Genomic DNA, 22796 nt, shown 5'->3' on the forward strand with positions numbered 1-22796 from the left:
ATCCTCTCATCACTGGCTTGTTTAATCGGCCTTGATCAGGTTGGATTCATGCCTGGATTAGAGACATGGGACATCACCATCAAAGCCATAAATTTTTTAAACAAGAGTGAGATGGCTGATTTATTTAAAGAGGTCCTGCCACCCTTGTGGACCTATTTACAAATGAAGCACTGTATCGCAGACATAGGACGAGCAGGTTTTTTTTACCTAACCCCCCTTTGGCCTTTGACCAAGTATGCATAAAGGGTGAACCTGTCTGACAGTTTCCTTCAGTCCTTAATGAAACATGTTCTCTAGGTTACATTGGAGCCAAAAAGGCCTGGGAAAGGACCCTACATGTAAAATTTTATGAGTAATAATCCTCCTGTCAGTGTTGGATCCCCAGGCACTAGAGGTTAAATGAGGATAAGTTTCCCCATTCATCACCTCTAGTGCTCTGTGATGAGGAAAGGTAAACCCTAAAGACAGCTCAAGTGTCATCAGAATTTTCCTTTCCTCAGCCAATCACAGAGCAGTAGAAGTGAATGAATGGGGAGACTTGTCCTCATTAAACCTCTAGTGCCCTGGCATCCCACACTGACAGGAGAGGTCCCACAGCTGTGCATTGTGGGATAACCTATATTTTTTCACGCGGATTCGCAAAGTCGAATCCCGTGTTTATCGGGTCGGGTCTATCCGAATTCGAACAGCCATATTCGGGTCAAATATAAGGACAACCTGAATTCGAACACCAACACTAGTGCTGTCTGCTACTGCTTTTTGCAAGTGTGACCATAGGTGGGCCAAAGGTTTCTTGAATTTGGTTATTCCTTTCTTTCTTTGCTATGCTTACAATGAGCAGAGTGCATTACAGAACAGAAAAATACAAATTTAACACACTGCATTTATTTTACATAATAGAGAGCCTTTAGTGTAAATGTTTTAAATTATTGAATAAAGAATTACTATGGCGACAATTCATCAACACACATACAGTATATAATTTTTTACCCATAATAATTGCCTAAATCTACAATAAAACTCAAAATAACTATGTTACCAAGAAAAAATATTACATATATAACATATTGTACCAAAACAGTTTGAAAAAACAAAACATAAAAATATGCCCTCAAAGTTTAGCTATTTATTCTGTCCTGCGGATACTACACAGCATGAATTACTTGTCCTGATCACCACATAAAGCCATTTGGTACTTGCTGTGCTCCTGGAGGAAAAAGAGTCATGTCCAATGAAACGTGAACATTTGCCAACTTTGCTAAAGGGTCATTCTAGGCAAGTCTTTCTCAACCATTTTAAAATAAAGGAATCCTTGAAATACCTTCCAGGTCTCAGGGAACCTCTGCAAATATTTATGATATGCCCAATTAGATTAGGAGACACTAGCTTTAGTAGTCAATGGGATAAATGTCTCTTGCTTTGTTGGCCAAAGGGTATAATGCCCCCTTACAGATACCCAAATAGATCATTGGGGTCAGTGGTAACTGACCTGTGAGGTTCAAATTGCTCATTGCTCAAAAAACCTCTAGCAACCTCTAGAGGAACCATGGTTGAGAAACACTGTTTTAGGCACATGCCATACACATGAAGTGATTTTATGTGTGAGAACCATGTGTGAGCCCATCAATAAACTTTGCTTTATTATTAACCTATACCAGACCTTTTTTTAACCTTCTTACCACTCAGGAACTTTGCTTATATTTTTCAGACCCACATATCAATGCAGTTTATTATTAAGAAAAATAATATTATTTCTCCATTTGAAAAGATCTGTGCAGCCACTGCCGGAACATATGCATTTAAACAGGAAGTGGCTGAAAGGGCTCAGTTATTTAGAAACTTAAGAAGGGGAAAATGTTAAAAAAGAACTTTAAGAACTTAGTAAAGTAGCATGACTTTTTTCCAATGCCTTTGTGCTCCACTAATTCTTCAGAAACAAGACGCCTTCAGATGTACTTCATAATAAGGCTATTGTGAACATAGGAATAATTTTACAGTTCTCCAGTCCTATAAACCACATTCATCTTCCACTTACTTAAAGGGAATGTAATAAATCTACATGTATGCTACTCAACCCTGGAGAAACATGTAATTCCAATTATGTGGTTGAGCTTCTGCAAGTGTTCAGACTGATGATTTAAATTGAGCAAGCTGTATAGGTTTTCAATCTTTTTGTACAGTAGGCTGTAAATCTTCAGCTGTGCCAGTCGTCTTTGCCCTGACAGCGTTTTAATTTTCACCTGTTCCCATGTTCCTTTTACGCTTTCACTACAACGGTTTCTCTTACCTCTGGATGCCCTGCCCTTTGCGGAACCTTTAAATATTTAATCAATGCAGTGGCACAGCTGGGTTACCATGCTATATTTATCCACCATTCCTTTTTTCTTTTCTTTTGCTTAAAGGTCACCTTTTCAAGTAGCTTTCAGAGCAACAAGAGTAATTTCTCTGCTTGTTCTTATCCAAGCAAATGAATAATGGATTGAGAAATACAACACAGGTTTGCAGGATTTGACACTTACATGCTGCAAAATACAGCACCTCAGTTTAAGAAATTGCAAGTCCAAGGGCAGTATGTCCAGATCAAGGGGGTGAGTAAAAAGAAACTTTAACAAGTATTGTGAATTTAGGCAGATTTGATAAAAACCGAGACACAGTCATTGCTCGACTAAATGCTAATTAAAAAAGTGGCAGGAGGAACAGTACAGACAGGGGTTTGCTGCAAATAACGTAACGGTTTGTGAGCCAGCAAAATAAACCATTATAAAGTGACACCAGCTGTTTTTCCTGTGGCAGATAGTAAAATGTAGCCTTTAAAATAAAACTGAGTGACAGATTAGAGGGACAAATTCAGCATGCTATAAAAGATACACAGATCAGATCCTAACAACATGGAAATCTCTAATAATGTTGATTCTTCCAATGTGAATGTGACATTATTCATATCAAGGTTACTTGTTTTTATTGATCAAAGTCTCAGTTCTAGCTCTATAGCATTTTCTGAGTGCAAACCCAAAGCACATTACTGTTCATTAAAAAAAAAACTAAGATGCACCACTAGTGGCCAGGGGACCTTTTTTTTTTACCCCTGACCACGCTAAAAGTATATACATATTGGTATAGTTGCTGTACATGTGCACAACTTTGACTCTCCTTGCAACCTGCTATAAATTTGATTGATGGAACCTACTATACAGTACAATATTTTAAATGCATAGACTGTTAATAATAAAGTAATAAAAATACAGAAATAGCTGCTTTTAAAACATTCATCAATCGCAGACCATATTTTGTGAACAGCAACCTTTCTCACCTCCTTTGCCTCTGAGAAACTCCTCAAATAATTTTCAGGTGTCAGAAAACTCCTGGTATAATCAGTCAATGGGGAAAATGCTATTTGCATTGGCTGCTAATAGGAAAAAAAATTCACTCATATTTTAGTAGTTTTTTGCAACTGGCTCTGCCAAGTGTTGCTGGCCCTAGAACTATGCAGGCACCATCCTATGGGAGGTCAGTCAGTCACAACTCGGGGAATCACTGTGATCCCGGGGCACTAGAAGGTAATAAACCTCTAGTGCCAGGGATCGCAATGATTTCCTCGATCTTCCAATGGTTTTGTGAAATCGGTTCGGCGAAATTTCACGGACCCAAGGAGGAAAAGCCTCTGACTAGCAGGCACTGATAAGTAAACAAAGATCATAAGAAAGTCATCAACTTCCACTTTTAAGAATGGGGTCCTACACAGCTACGGGCGGCAAAACGTTTACAAGCAAGACAGTCACCAATACCATGAACATTTCTTGTCACTGTTGGGGCTTCATAGTGTATTGTAGGATTAAAAGTTTTGCTCTATTATAGAGATCACTTGGCTTGCCATGTCTCTATGGTGCTAAATAGTTCAATTATTTGTTTTATATTTTTTTCAATGTATAAGCAACTGTTCCAGACTGTTTTAGTATGTAAGGTATGTACTTTATGACTTTAGGCTCAGGTAGCACTTAATGTTCTGTAGACAGATGTCTTATGCAATGGCCTGCATTATTGGAGTTGATTAGAGTTAATTTTATTAGTAATGTAATCCAAACATAACAGTGAGTTGAACAGAGCACACTAGTTCAGGTTTTAAGGAGCCAGAAAACTATAGTATATATATATTAACAGTTTGTTTTATCACTAGCATTAAAATCAATAACAAAATGACAGCCATCATGTCAATAAATATGGGAGTGAAACAGATAATGCTATGTTTCCTATCCCTCCTTCTATCATCTAAAATATGTACTTTACTCATTTTACTTTATTAGTAGTTGAAATCAGCAGCACCATTGAATTACAGCCATATGGCTGTATGCTAGTGTGACAGCAGGCTTGTTTATTGACTTTTGCCATTTTTGTGTGCTTTTACACTGAAATCAGTTTTAAAGACTGACAACTCTACTTACTATCAATCAATAACATGTTTTACAGCATATAATTTTGGCAGATCGGGTTGGAATAACACGCCATTGCATTTCAGCGTAAAAGCATTAACTTTGTAAATGGTATCTGTCTTGTTCTCTGCCATTGCAGACCTCCATCCAAAAATGCTAGCTGCCTGGCTGTCTATAACGTTGTTAATTTATGTGGCACTGACCTGGAACAAACATACAGCAAGTGAAGTGTACCTGTTTCAGGTTGTTGACTTAGAAAGAAGTAAACAAGGTAATTTTAAATCCAGGTGTAGGGAGTCAGCATTAAATAGAACATTTGTATAGAGCAAGTTCAGATTAAATTGTCCTCAAAACAAAATAAACATTTAAGTCTACCACCACAGAGGTTCATAGAACACAATCCAGCACCATGAACCCTTAGCCTCCTGGCTGTTCACTGGACTGTTTGGTCAGCTCCCTGTGTCAGCCTGTTCCTAGCACAGACTCTATTTTTCTCTCTAGGGACCTAAACTCAGAATTTTCACTTTACATAAAAGGGTAGCTGAAGTAAAAATTCCAGCATCTCAGGCATGCGCAGAAAGAGCCTTTTTGCTATTCTCACGCATGCGCAGAAAAGGAAGAAGAAGAAAAGATGGTGGGGCCCGGGATGAATGCTGGGATGTCGCAAGACCCAATGCAGGAATTTTTACTTGCCAATTGTTGATAATAATGCCCACACTGGGGTTGGTAATCATGTAAGTGCCAGTACAGACTGTACATGAATAAATAATGTCAGAAATATCTATCATTTTCCCAGTCTATGGTGGGATAGCGTAAAGCTATTAATGGCACTTCTCTGACGCTGGTGAATTCCTGCCCTCTGATTGCAGGATGCTAATATACAGTAGCGGTAGGTAGATATTACTGTTTAGGCTTGGAAGAGGATCCCTGGCTTTTAAAAGCTGGATTGTTAAATTCAGTTTTTCAGTGATGTCACACTGTGAAAGTGAGATTTCTCTTTCTCTTTCAAGATATCTTACCAAAATAAAAGCTGACCTGTCAACTACAAGAGCTGAAAATACCAAAACCTTGGAAATAAACTTGAATGTTTGTTGATAGAGTGGGGTGAGGTTAGACATTTCATGGGTTCTGCAATCTTGGGAGCATTTTTTCCCACATTGTATTCTAATGATGCTGGTCACCAAGACACGAACTGAGCAGAGGTTTCTATCTGTTGAGGAGTTATTGTAACTTGGTCTGCATGGCACCCTGATATAATGGATAGATGCTGTCCCTAAAGGGCATCAAAACAATAGCCTGAGCCCATATATTATTGTTAGCTAAGCATTATTTGTGTTGATGTCCAATCTGTGATGTATAGAACAGTTTACACTCCACTGGGTAAACCTAGGTTATATAACCCTCATGGTGTGGTGATGTGCCTAGGAAGAGGAATTTCACTATGGCTGGAGTAGTTCTGTCCTCTATTTGGGCAAGGGCAGACATTTACAGTATATTGGGTGGTCAACTGTCCAATGGAAAGGCTTTGTGAGTCTGAAGCACTATCAGATGCTATGGATACAGTGCAATGGCCAGTACTAGGTTTGTTGTGGGCATTTTAGAATATCCTTTGTACTGAGGCTTTATAAATGCAGCTCTCTATTGGACTATTTTAAAAAAACTGGTATAAATTACATTTGGCTGGCTTTGCTGAGCTTTCTCTGGAAATTCTTTATATCTTGCTGTTTCTGACCATACTGTTGTAGTCAGTCAGTAAATATGCTGCAACCAATGAGTGAATTATTTTCTTGCCATGGTCTTGCCTGCCATTGACTAATAGTCCTATACATCTTCCCTGGATTCAGTCAAAACCTGCCCTTTGTAGCTTTAAGATTACCTTACCTGCTTATGTTGTGACTTTCTAAACCTTTTGTTGGAGAACCTGGTGCCAACAATGCTACTTTTATGCCCTAGTAAATCCTAGCAACCTGTGATCCCAAAACATCCCTGTGGTCCCTAAAAGTTAAATTAGCACTTGCTATAGGTGAAGAGAGCAGAATTATATTGTGGTGGTTGGTGTTAGGCTGGGTTTACATGGACGTTTTTTTAAAAACACATTTTTTTAAAACTTTCCTTTTCCTTTTTTTTGCATTTTTTTTAGCGTTATAGAGCTTGGCTTTAAAATGCTGGAAAACGCCTATGCCTATGTCACGTCTTTTCATGTTTTACCGCGTTTTACCACGGTTTTTAACTAATTTTTAGTTGAAACAAATTTTTAACTAATTTTACCTTATTTGCATATTAAGTTCCTTAAAAACGTGGGAAACCACGGGAAAACGTCCCATTGAAAATAATAGGAGCATTCACCCGTTTTCCCGTGTTTTTGGGTGTTTTCCACTGGGAGTTAACCCAGCAACGTTTAAGATAAATGTCATAAACGTGCCTCAAGGAAATGTCCTGGTGTAGACTAACCTATTGTAATGCATGGGGATTTCAAACAAGGGCTTTAAAAGCCTCAGGTTAAACGCTGAGAAGACATTCCAAGTAGACTAAGCCTTAGGTAAGCACTAATGCTGGACCTGGGTCTCACAGTTACATCAAAACTGGTTAATTTTTTTTTTTTAAATCAGCTAGTTCATCTGTATGGCTGCATCTGCATTGGACTCCGGGATTTGGACACTTAGCAGCATCCACAGGACTTAATATACCTGAATGGGGTTGACTGAATATACCTCTGTTTCACTCATGGACAGTTTGGGCAAACAGGTAAAATTTTGTAGGATTTAGGAAATATCTAATTTTTTGAGGACATTGGAGGGCAACTACATCAGCTAAATTCAAAAGAGGGCTCTAATCTTCCTTACATAATTCACTCCACCAGTTGTTGGAATATAACCCCTATATTAGGTCTGTTCATGGGCCTACTGCACCATTCTGTAACAATTCCATTTAGTGTATACACCAGCCTTATACATTTTAGCAGCTGGTAGCTTTAAGTATCCATTGCTCTAAATCCGGTTATCCAGGAAGATTAGCCTCTAAACTGACTTTTTGCTTTAAGACCAGATCTTCTGTTGCTGAACCTGATCTCCTTAGTGTATTACAGGGTAATCTGTATTATCTCTATGGTTTATCAGTAATCCCTATCCTTTGACTGAACATGCCATAGCACCCTGACTCAGAGAGGAATAATCTGCACAGGGTTCAAACTGAAGAGCAATCGCACACTATTGGCAAACTCAGTGTACTAGGTACTTCAGGCTGCAAGGTCACATTCAGAAACAGAAAACAACAAGTAAAATCCAAATTCTTTTGTTAGAAAAAATGCACTCCAGTAAATGTCAGAGAAAGGAAAAGAGCTTTTAGAAAGCGCATTAGAAAACAGGACCTGACACTGGGCCATTGCACTCCATCACTATTTAGGAACTTTTATTGTACTTGTAAGAATCGGTAATTATTAATGAATGAAATGATCTGTCATGATTTTTACAGATGGTAATTGAAAAGAAAAATATCAAAAACGCACAGTTTTTGCTATGGAACATCTACTAGAATGTCTCTATGTATTCACTTTTGCATATATTGTAAATTAGGAATTTTTCCTTAAAATTTTTGGGCATATTCTCTCCATAAGCATCACTTGGACAGTATGAATGGCAAATGCATGTGAAGCTTTAGAAACTATTGTCTTGAATGTGTGTTGAAGTAGGAAAATGGCAGATTCTACCAAATGCATTTCCTGTATAATTGATTGGGGGATTGGGGTGACAATGCTCTGTTCGCATCTCCCAATTGCTTCATTATAAATAACAATATATAACAACTTCATTGTTACTTGCTCCTGGTAGGCACTATAAGCAGCCCATTGAGCAAACTATTATCATCTATGGTTTCCTTCAACCTATACTTGCAAAATTTGAACATGCTCATTTTTTTACTGTTTACATTTTTACTGCAAGATTTTTTATTTTTATTTTAACACAATTAATGTTACTGTGCTTGAGTAGTACAAGTTTGAGCTGTGGGCATATTTTCCTGTACAAAATAATACATATATTCCAGTAAAACACAGGAGACAATACATTAACACTGACTAATGTGAATTTCAGAGAACAACAAAGAAAAGGCAAAGCTTTTTGTATTTATTAATGGATAGATGTATTCCTTTTGCAGTACAAAATGCACTGGTTGAACATTGACAAAGGTATTTACGTTCCAGCATGTTGCCCCAGGGAAGTAATATTAGATACCTTCGATAAACTCACAAAGTACTATATAAAGTTCATGCTGTGCCATCTGCTCAAAAGGACTTCTTGCAAAGTTTACAGAACATCTCCATCATTCACGCTCACACAGGGGACAGTCATATCATTAAGCATTTGGTGTCAGCAATTCAGGTGTTGCAATTTTTTTTCTGATCCTTTCCAGGCTACTTATCCATGAAGGGTAGGTGCAGAAAAAACAGTAACAAGTGAAAACATATTGTCACTATAGTGGGTGAATAATGATAGGAGTCCAGCAGAGCTTAGCTGGCTTTTATGCTTCTCAGTGAGGGAAAATGATGATGGGAATATACTAAATACCATAAGTATAATAGATACAAAGAGTGAGATTTAGTATATCTATGCTGCAGTTCTTGTCTATACAACCAATCCATCAGACCCTTACAGTTCTCTTTTTTTTCTTTCTTTCTTTTTTCTTTTTTTTTTTTTTAGTAAAGCAGAAGAAAGAGGGATAGCTACTTAAATTGAAGTATCTATAGTAGTCAGGGAATTTTCATTTTAAGTTTTATTTTTTTTATTAAAAGGTTTATCAAACACTATAATAACATGACAAGATAGCTCAGCATTCAAGAAAGCAATTTGTGAAGTCAAAATTCAGAACACTATGGGGAATCCCATATGGTACATTAACTGAGTATGTTACATAAGCGTAGCACTCACCCCCTCAGGAGTGGCTGAACTTTCCCAGGTTCCACTTCTTTAGTCTAGAGTTTTCTTATTTGCAAAAACTCAGGAATAGGGAAAGGGATTAGGATTTGCAGAGTGTCAAATAGTTGTAGTTCTTTGTCGGGTGAGTATTGGTCTGGTATTTATCCGGTTAGTATTAATATATACTAATTATATTATATAATAATATTATATGAATATCAATTTTCAGCTTCCCATATTTCAAGGCCTGGGTTCAGGCTAAAGCTTCAGCCCCAAAGTCAGACAATTTGGAGTAAAATCTAGTGGGTTACTTTTGCAGTGACAATCATGAAAAAAACATAACACATAAAGTAGGATCTTGGCATAAAATACCTTGACCTGGGCACAGCATTAGAAGCCTTCCTCTGCTGCGACCACTCACCACCCCAAAATAACCCTTAATAAAGAAACATAACACATTTTTCTTGGTGAATAATTGGCCACAGCAGCCCCCTTTTATTAACCATGTAATTAAACATATACATAACAATATTTTTATAACCGGAACACTTCTTTAAACGGGTCCATGAAAGGTAAAATTATTTTGACAGTACTCCATCCGTTTCCGCTTCTCCAACCAGGCCCCCAGGCGCTCATGCCCCGCCTCAGGGACAATTAGCGGACCCCCTATAATAATATTATATGAATATCAATTTTCAGCTTCCCATATTTCAAGGCCTGGGTTCAGGCTAAAGCTTCAGCCCCAAAGTCAGACAATTTGGAAGAAAATCTAGTGGGTTACTTTTGCAGGGACAATCGTGAAAAAAACATAACACATAAAGTAGGTTCTTGGCATAAAATACCTTTCTGCAGATCACTTTTTTAGCAGCTCCTTTTCAATGTCAGGTAAGCTTCAAACCTCTCCTATTTTTCCCGGCAGTCCTGCATCAGGGCCCTGGCCAAGCCAACCTGTCCCACATACCTGAGCCTCTATCTTTTTATCTTCAGAAAAATCCTGTACCTCCCCAATTTACAGGATTTGAACTCAGACAAAATGAATGCCAAACTCATGCATTGGCCGATTTATTGCTGAATTTTTAACCTGACTCGTTTTTTACTCTCACTGTGTCTTTTGTGTCTATAATGTCTTTTAAGTGTGGGGCCGGGACTGGGGATATTTATACGAAACATTGTGATTGCTGGGTAGGACTTAGGCTGGGTCTACATGGACGTTTTTTAAAAACGTTGTAAACATTCCTATTGCGTTTATATGCGTTTTAATGCACTTTTTTTAGCATTTTAAAGCTTGCCTTTAAAATGCTGGAAAACGCTGGGTAAACAGTCCGTGTAGATCCAACCTTATGAATTCTTAGGCTTTAAAATATAAAAACAAAACAAAACAAAAAAAAACCTAAAAAACAAACAGATAAAGTACAGGTAGTTCCTGAGTTAAGGACATCCGACATACGGATGCCTCCTAGATATAAAACGGGGCTTCCCTGCTCGCAGAACAGAGTCTTTATGGGGGGCAGTTTGCATGACTTGCAGAAGAAATCTTTTGCTAAACACAGCTGAGGTTCTGGGTGATCTTAAGGACTCAGCTCTTTCTGCAGCCTCTTGTAACTCTTTAATGACCAAGATAAACTCAAACACAGATTGCTCCAGAAGTTAATGAATGTCTAGGCTCCATAAAGTTTTTTTTTTGTGATTAGCTCACAGTGCGGATTTTATACAGTAACTGACACCATGCTGCCTGATATTGATATGTTGAGACAAACATCTGTCCTAATTGCATTTAATAAAGTAATGTACCTGTTTCGACTTACTTACAAATTCAACCTAAGAACAAATCTACAGTCCCTATCTCCTATGTAACCCCCGGCACTGCCTGTACCAGTGGGTCAGTGTCAAAAAAAAGGTTTTACTATCAAACCCTAAACTAGCTTCAAATTGCCCAGTTAAAGCAAACTATGAACCCGGAGTGGCAAACCCTTCCCAGTCAACAGGGCTGCCCTCATGGGCCCCAAGTGAAATTAGTTGGGGAACCGGAGTCAGTTCTGCACACTAATGGCCCCTAATGTCCACCACTGCTATGAACAGTGCATGCCACTCATTTTCATGTGTGTATCTCTGTTGGGTGAATTAATTTGCTCATCTCTAACACATATACATAAACCAATACAGCAATAACAAATCATAGAAAGAAGTACATAATTTGTGACCAGTCTTCATAATTACAACAAATCTAGATTCCATTGCCTTTAGATGGCCACTTTGCAGCTCAGTTATTACAATTTATATTTTAGTTATCTTTATGAATTAGTTCATTTAATTAAAATATATTACCTTTTATCAGCTAATAGCTAATTCTGGAATATTTGTATTACCTAATAGAGAAATTACACTCTACAAATACATTTTCTTTTTTCAACTTCAAATGTATCATAGTTTCTGGCTGTAGAGGTGAATGCCTGTCCCACTACAATGCAGCTCACTAATAAATCAAAAACTTGAAGTGAACTTTAGCAGGAGCCATAAACTCTCCATTTATCATTATTAAAGATACGTCAACAAATCTGAAATTGATTTATAGTTAGTAATTTAGATTATGAATTGGTTCAGATACAGGGAAAAATATTCATAGCCCCATACACATCTCATAGTTTTCTGGTCATTAGGAATTAATGACTCAGAAAGCAATCTAGAGGGAGATTATGTTGATTTGAAGTTGTATTTTTTGTGTTTGAAGAATCAGAAAATTCCTATTCAGTAGCCATTGTTGCCCTGATTTGTGTACCAGGTGACAGCTGGAAGCCAGATCATAATGTTGCAGTGTGAGTGATTAAACATTTATTGGGTGATTTACCAAGATCTCCAAAGGACACTGAAATATGCTCATATTTGATCCTTAGTCTTTAAGGGCATTGTTGTAACAATTTATTGTGCAAATTAGACGTGTGTATTCTCAGGTCATGTTACCATATGCCATGTTCAAAACCTTTTCTTAGTTTTACAAATATTTTTACTCTTTTGTGTAAACTAAACTTACAGACCCATAACATATTGAGCACTATGGGCAAATATCCAGGACCTGGCAGGTGTTCAGTGGCATGGCAAACGTTTACATATGACTGATTCTTGCCATGTAATTTACTGATTTTTACCAAGTTGTTATGAAAACAATCAAACAGATACAGCAACTTACCACCAACAGTTTATTTGTATTTAAATTACAGGAAAAGGGGTACATTGATTCAAAATGGTTGAAATTGACTGAAGAGTGTGAGTGTGTGTGTGTGTGTGTGTTCCACCATCACTCGAAAACCCATGGAGACATTTCAACCAAACTTGCTAGACATATGACTGAGACTATGTGAGTGCACCAGTCATCTTTGTACAGTGCTGTGCTATATGTCAGAGCTAGATCTGTATGTATGTATGTATGTATGTATGTGTTATAGATAAATAGATGTGTGTATGTGATCACTAGGAAACCCATCGACACATTTCAACCAAACTTGCTAGACATATGACTCAGACTCATGTGAGTGCTCCGTTGATCTTTGTACAGCGCTGTGCTATATGTCAGAGGTATATTTGCATGTATGTATGTATGTATGTATTGCTCAGCACAGTTTGCCTTTTGCTTATATTTTTACATATTTTTTTTGGACTATAATATAAGATTGCAATAAAGAAATACCCGGGCAACACCGGGAAATCAGCTAGTACCGTGTTTCCCCAATGATAAGGCAGGGCCATCAAATAAGACAGCCCCCCTTTTTAGGGAAAAATGAAAAACCCCCTGAAAATAAGCCCTAGAGCATATTTTGGCCTTCCAAAAAAAATAAGACAGTGTCTTATCATCGGGGAAACAGGGTATATATATATATTACATTTATTTAGCCAATCATCACCGCACTGTATAGTATTGTTTCATCTGGGTGTGCTTGTTATATCAATAGGGGATAGATAGAGGATAAGATTGTGACTTCTTTTTACAGCTTGATCAGAATAATATTCATCTCATACCTGGAGTGAAGTTTCCTTACCCCGTATGTATTGTACTGTATGTACCGTATTTACCGTATGTACCATATGTACTCGAGCATAAAACATTTTTTTTACCCTAAGCTATAATTGTTTTTTTGAAGTAGAGTATGATACATACTGTCTTTGTCTTTTATAACTGCCCATTGTTCATATAACACAGGTGGCTGATATAGAGATATACAGACTGACAGAGCTCATCCCATACAGCAATGACAGTCCCCTCACCTGCTGTACACACAGGAAGAGTCCCTACTATAAGCCTATGTCACTTCCACCCTGTTCCCCTCCATAGACCCCATACAAACCCCTCATACCCACTTATCTGCCCCCTTTCTGTCACTAATGCCCAATAAATCCCTCATTTAGGGCCATTTATCACCAAATGCACAGCCTCTCCTCAGGGTTCTGCTGCAGTGCATCCTGGGAATATTTTTCCCTCGCACAAGCATTATTGAACATTGGGTGCACGAACAATTCCAGCCTGCTTGTGTTACACTGAGAGAGTAGTTGGAGAGATATGAAGACAATTTTGTGTTTTCGCCTCAATAAAACTTTTTGGAGAATATAAAAGCCAAATGAGGCAGAAATGAGAAATAATTACACATGAGAAACACTAACACTAATATTAAATCATTTATTTCTTTGTTATGTGTTGGGATCTTGTTTTCTTGTCCCTTTTTTATTGCTTTTACACAATATTGATAAGTCTATAAATCTTTTGCACAACCATAATGTTTACTGTATTCTGGGTATTCAATATAGTGAGCTGTTATAATATATACATATAGGACAAAGTAACATATGATTCCATACAGATTCCCTCTGGTGACCCCATAGATTATATTCCAGGAGAAATCTATATTCTTTGTTCTGGGTCTTTTCTAAATTTATACACAGCAGATACTGGCAGGGCCCTGATGGGAATTGTTGAGTTGTGTCTAATCCCAAACTTTAAAAATGTGTAAATAGTCCCATGTTTTGCTTGTAAATTAAAGAACGTTTTCTATATTGGGGTAACAAAACAATTAATAAATATTATCTGTTGAGCCTGACAGTCTCCGCCCTTTTTGATGCCTTCTCTAATAGGGTGACCCCGTTCCTAATTCTGCGTGATGTGTCTCCCTCTTCCATGATCTACATATAGCTGTACTTTCATCATATCTGCTGCAGTCAATGCCCCTGTTGGTTAATTGACTTTATTATAATATTCCTGATCCCATCATTTATCCAGTCACAATGCACAGGCTTCATGGCTTGGTCGCATGACATCATGCTGTCTGAACAGAATGCCAGTTAGTCTATGCTGGCTCCTCCCACTTCAATGCCATCACAGTTGAGCAGTAAAAACAACTGTCAGTTGCTGGGAGTGAAGATAGGTGGGAGAATCTCCTCCAATAATATTCCTACTATTTATTATCAGCCTATTAGATAAATCTGATGGAGCATAAATTCCACCCATATCTTCTATATTTTTATAATATATCATATAATAAGATTATTATTTTAGTTATTTGTTTATATAATAATTTGTTAATATGTATTATTAAATTTTTATTTTATACACGTAATAAACATTATATATAATAATAATAATAAAAAAAATATTTTTATGCATATTATTATAATAATAATAATTATTATTATTATTATTATTATAATACAATTAATGGAGCTTATTTTTATGTCACATGACCCTCAGTCTGAGATTAGTTGTCTTTAGGAGCACTGACTTTGGGTGATATTACAAAAAAAAAATAAAAAATACAAAACTAAACCTCTTGTTACTTTTAATCCTTCCAGGTGTAACGAGATGCTCAACTGCTTTCAGCAGTTTTTTTTTTTCAGAGCTTTATTTCAAGCTTCATTCAAATTGATTTTCATAGGTGAATAAGTTAATTAACGTCGCCATTAACATCAACTGCATGCTATGTACAGTTAAAGGGCTCACTTCCCTTCAGATTCTGAATCCCAGACTTGTCCTTCACTTGGGATTTGCTCTCACACGTTCCCATCCTTTATTATTTATCAAATGATTTCTATGTTAGTCCAACATGTATGTGAGGCAAATTTTTCCTCTTAAGAATTCCCAACTTCATCATTGGTCCTGGTTCTACATCACTCCTGCTGTTTCAGAGCGCCTTCGAATAACATCAAGGATGCACATCAACAATCTTAGGCGAGAATCCAAGCCAGAATATCCGCAAAGGAACAGACTTCATATGATGATAGCCATAACACCAATTAAACAACAAATCTGGAATCCAATATCTGGGCTGAATGGCAAGACCAATTTGTAGATGAACCAACCCTTAAATGCTTTGTTCATATATTTCTCTTTTCTCCACAGGTGCTACAAGCAAAACATCCAAAACAAAGCATCAGCAATCGGTCTGGATTCTTCAACATGCAAGCACCAATACTATATATATATCTATTTACTGATATATTTACATACCACCAATAAATGTTGATCCAGGGAGTTATCCAATCGCCTTATGGGGTCAGGAAGGAATTTTTCCCTTCTGGGCACATCTGACCAGAAAGTTTTCGCCTTCCTCTGGATTAACTGCAAGTTCAGGGTTCTGTGGACTTTTGTCTGTCGGTTTAACCAATAGACATGGGTCTTCTCAACCCAACTTGCTATACAACTATGCCATCAACTTACTTATTTTAAACATTTTAATAAATAAAAAAAAAATGTGTGTCTGTGTCTATTTTTTTTTTAGAGTCAGTAGCTTTAACATGTATTTTCATGAAATTTTTATCACATACAAAAGAATTCATGGACATTTGGCAAACATTTAATTGCAGAATGAAAAACATTTTTACCTACTGTGGGTTATGGAGATTTGCACTCCACAAATCAGGTATTAACTTCTACAGTAAGTACAGGTTCTGTTCAACTCCCCACATATCCCATATAACAGAAATGCTCCATAGAACACAAACCCTTTGTAAACACTGACAGGGTAATGACAACTCAGAAATACCTACAATGTCATTAGAAATATTATTATCAGTTTATAATTGGGCCACTAGATGGTGCTGTGTCTTCATGTAAATTGTATTACAAACTCGTGCCATTTAAGATACCATCAGGACACAGCGCTATCTACTGGTGTCCAACAATAATGCAAAAAACATAATTTAAGGGCACGTGACCCATCATAACCAACTCAAAAGTAACACACAGAACACAACCTGTAAAACAGAGGTAGGGAATAATTACCAGAATGGGCCAATGTGATTAAATTGTTTTCACAGCCACATTTTGTACCCTGGGTTTATACTATAATTTTTTTTCAGGTTAAAGTAAGTAGTAGGGTTGTATTTAGATTCATTAATATTTGAGTATATACAGTAGTTGCATATTAGTTTCCATTCCCATGATTGTGTTTAAATTCATCATGAGGTTTCAGTTTGCAAGAGCTGGAGGTATTATTAGTAAACTTGATGTAGTGGAATAGTTTCCACAATCTGTTCCTGTATTACTGGCTGTAGTTATAAATGTAGCTAACACCCCAATAATCTCAACACACCAAGCCCTCTGTCTGGGAGTAGATTCCGACCTTACTTTCAAACCTGACATTAGACCTTTAACCATCTCTTCTTTCAATGCTAAATATATGTCCAAAACCACCCTTTTCTCGTAAAAGTTACAGTTTAAATGCTTGTGCAAGGCCTGGCCACATTCTGCCTAGACTTCTTCTCTGCCAATCCCTTATCTGGCTGCCAATAACACAGAGAATCAAGCTCCATCAAAATTGCTCTTTATAATAGACTTTATAATATGTTGGGAAAACAAAAGTTTTTAAATGGAGCAGAACAAAGCATGCACTGCATAGAGCTATAGCTGCCACAGCAGCATGTGTATTATTATTCACTGTTTTTGTACCATGGTACATTCCCGTTTTCTCTCTAGTTAGGCAGTGGTTGGACAAGCCACAGATGCTACTGTCTGCTTTTCTATGATCACTTTACTATCATTTTTGCTCATTTGAAGCAACAAAGCATTAAAAGAATGAGCCTTAAAAAAGCACATTGTTCTGTGATGCTTATTCCTAGTTAAGAAATACTAAATATTTTCCTTATACTTTGACAATCCTGGAATAAACGTTAATTGATAATGTTGTGCAATTGGCATTTATCTTTACCAATAAAGAGAACTGAAGTGGGGCAGGAGAAAGTCATTTGCCAAGTAAAAACCTAACCCATAGTAGTAAAGAAAAAGTAAGACTTTAGTTGGGTCAGCATAGAGCACTGGGCTGGGAGAGCAGAAAATGCATTTCCACTAAAAAACTTAAAGAATTACTGGAAAAAGCCAATTTCAACAGGACCATTTTTTGATGTGCTAACAATAAGCAAAACGACTCTTACATCTTTACATCTCTGCCTGTCCATGATTTGTCTTATATCTAATCCCAAGTATATCATCTGGCAATGCATTGTGGAAGGTGCAGTTTAGCAGCTGGTTTTGGATTTAATTTAAATAAGAGTTCATAACTGTTCCCACAGTCACTTATCAAAAACCTGCCATTACATCACTTGCAGCAATAATAAAACTACATATGCATAAAATAAATAAGAATGACATGGCATTGTTATTCATTGCAAACAAAGCTAGCAGATATTTTCAGGATTATATCTCAATGTACAAATGACCTCATCTCCTTGCACTTACAGTAACTAATTAGAACGTGCTCAGTTTAATAGAGATTGAGCCGAGAAGTGGAGGATTATCCATTATTAAGTAAAGCAGAATGGAACGGTTACCGTGGGCCTTTGCAAGACATTTTCAGTCAATAGTTAATTACTATTACTGTTCTCAGTAGACTAAATTTTATAAATGTCCCCCGTGCTTTGGAAAAAATATAACTGTTGCTCATTTTACCCAGAGTAATAAGGCAGTAATAGCTTATTGAGCAGTTTTATGTTCAGCATTTATGAGAGTTGCCAATAATTGTTTGACTTTGCTTTTATTCTACCATAACCTTTGCTGCTTCATCAACTATCAGTATAGATGCGTCATGTTAAGCCTTTTGGGCTTTTCCTATGCTTGCTCCTACAAGGGCCACACGCCACATCATTTTTATTTGCATTAACAAAATAATTTTTACCTTTACACCCTTATTAAAATTTAGAGAAAACCTGCACTGAGAAATGAAAAGATTGTCTTTCTTGATGTCCTTCAGAAAATGCTAGTTTCCACAATACTTACAAGATCACTGATTCATCAATGCAACACTGATACAAGACAGCCTGATATAGCAAAGGCAGATTCCATGTTTTGCAGTAAAAAAAAGTGTTTACATTTTTTTCATTACATTTTCTATAATGTGCATGTATAGATAAACTTGATTTTAAACTAGTAAGGGTGGGGACCCTATACATTAGAAACTAACAGATCCATTAATAGCTATCTGCATTAGTACTGCCCCTAAACAGCACCAGCCATGGGACCAATACTCACTCCCAGTTAACATGTACACCACCTACCTAGAATTTCAGTGAGGGAGTTAGCAGCATTTCGGACCAGTAGTAAACAAAATGTGGGTGAGTTTGCCCATCTCTACTTGTTCGCAGTCAAAAAGTCAGGCTAATTCAGATGCAGTTACATGTTTTATGAAATGAATCTTTGTTTAACCTTAACCTAAAAGTCCTGGTTTCTTTTTTCATTTTTTCCTTGCATTGGCTTTTTTTTTCCTTTCAAAACAAAATTGGGAGTTCAGGTTTGACATTCAAAAATCCGGCAACCTCCGCCCCTGAGGTGCGCCAGATTCTTGAAAATTCAGGATTTTTAAAAGTTATAATTACCTCCACATACAGGACAGCCTTTCTCTTGCAGCACCCATGAACATCTGGCACAGTTCCAGGGAGCAGGCAGCAGGGACATCTCAATGTGTATTTAGTTTAGCAAGCAAGACTTAACAGCTGTTTCTGCAGAACAGTGCCAGAAAAACATTAGTAGCCAAACAGTGTACTGCAGTCCCTATACTGAACAACTGATCCGAAATTCATGCCAGGAAAGTGAAGGATCCGGCTTATCGATGGCCGGATTTTGGACTGTCTACCTGTAATTGGCTATAACAATATTTGGTGCATGTTAATCAACTTGTACTACTCTACATACACCTATTGCTTTGTCCTCCAAACATTAGTGGTGCATCTGCATGCTACAGTATCCAGTGGTAATACACAGGAATTGACAGAAGAATAAGCATTGGATATTAAAAGTTCCAATGGTAGACGTTGCTCTGCAAGATTGGGAAAACTATATTAATAGGGAAAGGTAAGATAAGCATTATAATTGTACACATACACATTGCAGACATTAAGTGTGTCACTTGTGGTGCAGAGTAGAAAACGTGTTAAAATTTATAATGATATAGTCTACAATTCACGAAAAACAGTACCTCCCCGAAATAATGGGACAGAAGCTCATGTAAGGTGAAAGAAAGAACAGATAAATTTTCAATCAAAACGTCAAACTAATGGGTGTATTGTGGCTGTCAGAGGCAGTGAAACCATAAACTTTTTTTATTTTTATCTTCTTAAGCAGCATTAAACTGGATCTTTTTTATATACGGACATTACTAGGTTAAGTGACATATATTTATAATAAAGTAGAGCCTGCAGAAGCCTAAGGTATTTCTAATGAAATGCAGCTTGTTCTCGATTCTCTAAAGTATAGTAGCCCATTTTTGTATAATACATTTTTAGCTGTTAATATGCATTACCTTATCACTAAATTCAAAATTCTAAAAAGGGTTCTTTTACAACGTTTGCATTATAAATGCATGTGAGATGGTTTTATCTACCAGAAAGTGTGAAAGTGAAAACTAATACTGTGTGTATTGTGGGTTATTACTGGGGGTTGCTCATGGTGACGGGATGCTTTTAGGGCAGATTAGAGCCAGCAGACTCCTAAATCAAAACTGTTTCACTCACAGTTCCAATCTGGTTTTGCCGACTGGCTTTCCTGGAGCTCTGTCCTCTCTCATGCGGCCTGGAACCCACTCTGGCTATTGCACTTTCCTGACACCTTTAGTGACACTCAGTCACAGTATATAAATATATATATATATAATATATATATATATATATATATAAATATATATTGCCTAGGAAAGGACTACACAAGGGCTACCATAACAGAGGCAGCAAGTAAAAGGAAAAATGTCCAGTCCATCAGGGTTCATTAATTCTGCAGTGTCTGATTAGACATCATGGAGACCCAGACCACTGGCTTCTTGTTGTCTCTTAAACCAAGTTTGCCATTCCAGCGGTTAGGACCAGATGCTATGAGCTCTGAATTTATTTATGGAAAAGGGGATGTCGAAACTAATCCCAATGTAATATTTAATGCCTCCCCACAGCATCAGGCCCACCAAACTCTTCCTTGCTAATCAACATTCTAAGTTCAAATAACTTTCAAACTCAGCTCACCCCTTACTCTTGCTTTAGGCTCTCATCCTAACTCTTTATCTTATGAAAAAGATCCTCACCCATTCAAACTGAGTCAACCCATCATGACCTGAACGCTCAATTAAGCATCATCAACTTGAAGAAAAGTGACCATTTTTTTTATGAAATGATTATAAATATAATTCAAAATCTACCATAAACAAATATTTTTATTTATTATTTTAAAAACAGACTTAATAAATAAGAGGAAGAGAAGGACTTTACAACACAACCTCCACAATATAAATTTAAAATACAGACTTTAATGTAACATTAGCACCAAGGGCCTAGCTCTTCAAAGCTCTGACACTCCCTTAATCATTGCTCTAATTAAGCTCGAATTAAAGTCTGGTCCATATTCTGCTTTAAGCTTTAGATATATTCTTCATAGGAGACATACAAGGTTAACAAAAACAAAGAATAACAGCCTCCATGCTTTTGTTAGGAAAGTCCTCTAACTGAAAGCATTTTTGTAATAAATTGAGGGTCCTCAGTGTTTCTTGGAGTCTAAGATATCAGCAATATGTTTGTTTTGGACAAAACATTTTATGTTGCATGATATTTGTCCAAACCTATCTTTAATAAAAATACACTAACATTAATTTTAGTGCTCACAAATAGTGTTGGTCAAATATCTCACTGCTCGATTTGACAGCTATTCGATCGAATAGGGAGATATTGTTCGGGTGATCGAATGCCCAATTCGAACACCAATAAAATAAATGATGGGAGAATTCAGGTTTTATTTAGGGACTGTGAAGAACTGCAAGAGCAATCAGGGGAGCAGAGCTGACAGTTCCTCTCCCCTGATTGCTCCTGCAGCCCTATACTAGTTGTATGTGTTCTTGGAACTCTATCCAGGAATACAGATACTGCTCCCTGATTGGCTGAGGAAAGCTTTCCTCAGCTAATCAGAGAGCACTAGAGATTTTGAATGGGGAGACTTGTCCCTATTTAACCTCTAGTGCCACAGCCGCATTCATTGAAAGATCCCTGGCACTAGAGGTTAATTAACCTCTAGTACCGCGGCCGCATTTATTGAAAGATCCCCGGCACTAGAGGTTAGTAAACCTCTAGTGACGCAGATTGCACACTGTTCCCAATGAATGCAACTGCAGCCGGTGCACTATAGGCTAAATGGAGAAAAGTTTCCCCATTCATTCACCTCTAGTACTCTGCGATTGGCTGGGGAAAGAAAAATCCTGAGTGTGAATCCATGAGTCTTTTTAAACTTAAACTAGCTCAGACAGTTAAACACAATGTAACTGGTATTATTATATGGAACAATCAAGGTATGGGACAAACGTCTAAACTTTTAATGGAAATTATAAATGAACAGAAAATCTATACATAAAAGGAATAGCAGGTGCTAAAATAGTGAATATAGAGCATGCAGGCAGACAGATCATAAAAGCATCACCAAACACATTGCATTAGGAAGATCAATGGTATTGTTGTAATTAGCAGAAATAAATATAGCCCACAAAGGCAATAACATGCACAACATAGTCACTCATCCTGTAATATCAACACCATCTGTTTTTAAGCAATTTAGCACATTGTAATTGTATGATTGTATAGTTATTGTGCAGGTGTCAGATTACATATTCCTGTTTTTTTGCTGATGACCTGCTGTCTTGTCAGAATTGTAAAACAAATGGGTAATATTGAAACTAAACAATAGATCTGCCAATGCACTTTAAAGTTTGCTTGCAAAGTGAACTTATGCACCCAAAAATGCACACTAAAGTATTTACAAATTCTGAACAAGCAGTAAATGCACTTCAAAACACGATCATCTCTTTATCTTTAAGCACTGGAAAGAATTTTCATTTTCAAAGTTTATTGTTGTAGCAGGAATGGTGAGGCTTTCTGATTATTCCACTGGAGAGCCACCTAAGAGTTTATCTTTTTAGCAAGGTAAATACAAAAACATAAAATACTGAATACATGTGTTGTGGAT

This window comes from Pyxicephalus adspersus, chromosome 1, assembly GCF_032062135.1.
Source record: "Pyxicephalus adspersus chromosome 1, UCB_Pads_2.0, whole genome shotgun sequence".
NCBI lineage: Eukaryota > Metazoa > Chordata > Amphibia > Anura > Pyxicephalidae > Pyxicephalus > Pyxicephalus adspersus.